Source organism: Sinocyclocheilus anshuiensis, unplaced genomic scaffold (assembly GCF_001515605.1).
Source record: "Sinocyclocheilus anshuiensis isolate Anshui unplaced genomic scaffold, SAMN03320099.WGS_v1.1 scaffold2481, whole genome shotgun sequence".
In the NCBI taxonomy this organism is placed as follows: Eukaryota; Metazoa; Chordata; class Actinopteri; order Cypriniformes; family Cyprinidae; genus Sinocyclocheilus; species Sinocyclocheilus anshuiensis.
In genome coordinates this window covers 59,880-64,285 of record NW_015549717.1, presented here as the reverse complement: position 1 = coordinate 64,285, position 4,406 = coordinate 59,880, and positions in this window count along the sequence as shown.

Sequence of the window (4,406 nt, the reverse complement as noted above, 5' to 3'; positions counted from 1 at the left end):
ACACTGACCCCCTTGTGTGTGTGTGTGTGTGTGTGTGTGTGTGTAAGGCGGATGATTTAAAGCCGATGAGCGGGCCACATGAAGAATCACAGAAAGGTGTGGCCATTAGCCTAGTGTTGACAACCTGTAATAGCAACGCCAGATGACTAAATCTGACGAGGGAATTCTAACTATTTATATTGACACGAAATTATAGACAAAATAATTTAATTTTAGGAAAATCTATTTTAAAGAACAAGGTTGTTTAACAAAGCATTGTGCATAATGCCTTTCAGGGGAGTCGAATATATTTAGCCTACTCGTTACTCATTACTCCTCAAAAGTATTATTATTAGGCTACTTTACTTATTAGGCTACTCCCTGACAGCAGTGATTCGCTACACTACTAGTTAACTTTAACCATTTTTTTCACATTACACTCCACAAAAATGGAAATTGCGTCCTTTCTCCCCCCAAAAAATCTGGCATTTACATATTTTCCTTAGTATTTCTTTAGACAGAATCATTATTTCTATTCATTTTTTGTCATTTTTAGTCTGTCCAGGGAGTTAAAAATGTAGAAACATATTTTAAATTTTAACATTTCAAAAGAGTATAGGCCTACTTCAAAGTATTTTATTGGCAAGGTTGTTTAACATATAATATTGCCAAAGCAAGTGTGGCCCCCTTACATACTAATACATACAAAATGATTAAATGCTAAATCTAAAGGTAATTTTAGGCATAGAATCTGCCAAGGTTCACCTTGTGCAATGTATATTGTAATTTAGCACCCCTTTCAAAGCTAGCTAACTTACTTTCACAACTTGTTGGGGCCCCCTTGAAAAATTCCCTTGTGGTTTGTGCAACATGCAATGCTTTTCTTTTGGTTGCGTTTTGAGTCTTTGCAGTGTGTTTCTGTATTTGGTTGCATTGTGAGTTTTGCAGCACGTGTTGTGAAACTGATGAAGATGTTTTCTAAATTTGCTGATGTTTTTTCTTTTTGCATGTTTTTAAGTTGCAGTGCACTGAGCTCTCTAGGCCACCATACATTTAAATAGTTAATAGTATTAACTATCATGTTTTAAAGTCACCATGAAATCAAAATGTATTTTTCATATTTTTATTATAAATTATGTATTCGTAGTATTATTATTATTATTATTATTATTATATTAATTCTTGTGCCCAAGACCATCTCTAATCAAAAACATTAACTTATCTTCCCCCTCAAAACAAAATGTCGTCTCTTATAAGGCATGCACTGGTGTGAGTGTGGGACAATAATTCCTTCCCTCAAGCAACCTGTCACTCATATGAGATTGCAGCAATTAGCAAACAACAATGATCCAATCAATTCCCAATGGACAAAATCAAGTCCCACCTTACATTTATTTTCTCATTTAAGAAGCCATTTTCTAAGATATATGCATCACAAAGACGAACACAAGGAAAGCAAGCAAGACCTAACTTTAGTTTCTTACAACCATCATTGAAAAAAAAAAAATATTACGCTGTTTCTTGAACATGTTGCAATACTTTCAAATTGAAATGTCCAGTGAGTAGTAATCATTGGTTGTTGCATATGCACTTTTAAAAATAAAGGTGCTTAAAAGGTTCTTCACAGCGATGCCACAGAAAAACCATTTTTGGTTCCACAAAAAAACATTCAGTCAAAGGTTCTTTAAAGAACCATCTCTTTCTTACCTTTTTATAATCTGAAGAACCTTCTTTCGCCACAAAGAAACTTTTGTTGAAACAGAAACAGTTCTTCAGATGTTAAAGGTTCTTTATGGAACCATTTAGAGAAAAAGGTTCTTCTATGGCATTGTGAAGCACCTTTATTTTTAAGAGTGTAGGGGCAATTTGGAATATCTGGTGATTTACCATAAAAGGTCAATGCTCTGTTGTGTTTGAAAATAATGTAGCCTACAACGTCACTAAACGCTATAGCCCAAACCTAACAGATAGTGTATAACATGCAGGTTTGCTGATGCAACCGTGTTATTTTAGCTTGTTTCTACAAGTCTTTCAGCTCTTTTATCATGACTAGTGTTTTATGGGACTTGTACCCGAGCACTCTGTGTCACAAGTGCTAGGCTGCACCAGGTGAGCAATCGAGAAGTTTACTATGTCAGAAAAGTTTTACATATGGAACTGGTTGTGTGATGCAAACATCATATGCATTTATTAACAAATCATGCACTATGGTATTGGAATAATTACATTTTGTGCAAGTAACCGTTCAAAAAGAACCCTTTATTAGTCTATAATCTGCCCCTATAATCATAATTTCTGTAAAAAGGAATTAAAATTGTTGTTTTACTACCTCTAATGTTCATTTCAGCTAGAAACTGCAGTGAATTGTATCATAATTATGTTTTTGGAGCAAAAATGTAGAGGTAGAGACATGGTTTTCCCAATGAACCTATGTTGGTTTTTTTAGCCTTTTGTTGGTTAACCTACATTTGTCAGAAACATTTAAAAACCATGTTGAAACCTATATACTGTACCTATTAACTTACCTATATAGCTTAGGGCTCTGTTTACACCTAATATTAAGAAACATTTTGCTGCATCAGATCCCATGGAGAACATTAAAATCAGGCGTCAACTGAGTCTAAAAATGTTTTAAGGTTGCCCACTTTCAACCACATTTGGAGGAAGTTGAAATTTATGTGTTCACATTGGTTTCACAGGTTCAACGTTCGTCTTCGAATAGCTTGAAAGGATTGCCTACTACACAACTATTTTGGGACATGTTGTGAGAAAGCACGTCAAAACAGGGGACTTAAACTTTACTAGGTGGAATACAAAAAAAGAAAGAAAGATAATATGAAATAAAGAAACAGTGGATCTCTGAGATTGGACAGCCAGCCAAACCAGTTGTGTGACAGCCTTTGAATCCTCCTGCTGGAATAACAGTTCAACGAACTGTGTACAACAATGAAATAAACATTCATTAAAGGGGTCATGATGTTGCTAAAAATAACATTATTTTAGAACGAGCCGTTTTAGGTAGGCGTCGTTGACTCTTAACTTTTATAAAGAATATCTCTTTGGATTTGAGACTTTAGTCTTTGCAACTTTACAGATCTGCTTTATGCACCAAGAGCTTGTAACACTCCAAAGAGAAAGGAAAAATTGAAATCGCATCATATGACCCCTTTAAAAGCATTAATGAATATTTACACATGAACCCTTGGCTATGGTGAAACAGTGGCTGGTTTCTGAGGGCGGCAAGCTCAAATATGCTGATGCATGACTGGAACACCTGCATTTGATCTTTTTCTGACAGTTTTGGAAAATGTGAAATGAGGTTTGAAAGACTCTCAAAGTACTTCTCTCTTGCATTCTGAAATTCATAGCAACAAAGGAGAAAGGGAGCACATACTCTGTTCTTTTACAAACCATTTTTGTCTTTGCCTTTTTCTTTTGCTTGAGTGTGATCACTGAGCCTGTATTTGGTGCGGATCTCTCTCTCTCTCTCTCTCTCTCTCTCTCTCTCTCTCTCATACATTATGACTATATTTCAGTTCACTTCAATATGTACTTTAATTTTCCCAATGGTCCGAATATTGTTTTGCTCTGTTTTGGTTTTCGTTCATGTCTCTAAATTGCTTTAGTAGCAAAGAATGCAATTTATACAAATATGCCAATGAATTCACTGAAATGGATTCGATTTGAAAGATCTGATACAAATTCAAGTGGCTCAGTTTTCTCCTGTTCCAAAAGTACTAGCCTACACTTAAACTGACATCACATAAACCCATATGGTATAGAAATTGTCCATATAATCTTATGAGAATGGAATTGAGTATGGAAGTCTTGGTCCAATTTTATTGCCTGCATATTTATATTTAACTGCCTCTGTCAACACTCCCCAGGCCTCTGTTATGAATATGAACTATAAAATAAAAAATAAATCAGATTTCTGTGCTACTATTACTAATGGCAACCATTCGAATGCTTTGCAGTAATATCCTATTGTTGATAATTAGGCCAGTGAAGCTTTGTTGATTTGATTTAATTTGATTTGATTTGATTTGACTTGATCTGAGGAGGAAGGAGAGAGAGACCTAGAGAATGAGACAGAGAAGAGGTGAGAGAGAGACACTGGTAGGAGTGATTGAATCTGTGAATCTGGCAGTGGATATCCACCCACGCACCATTACGAAGCAGTTCGCCCAGGCTTGTTTTCAGCCGTCATAAGAATGCATATTATTACCACTAACGTGCTCAGTTTCACTACACATGCATGTCATGTGAATCATGAAGCTTTTCCTTTGCATATCTGTTTAAAATAGAGATCTAGAAGGGGTGAAAATGTAAACGGTTTACAACAACAGATTTCCATTACTTTTTTCCCTTACTTTTTTACTTTCCCAAAAAAAAAAAAACAAAAAAAAAAAGTGGCATCTGATGTC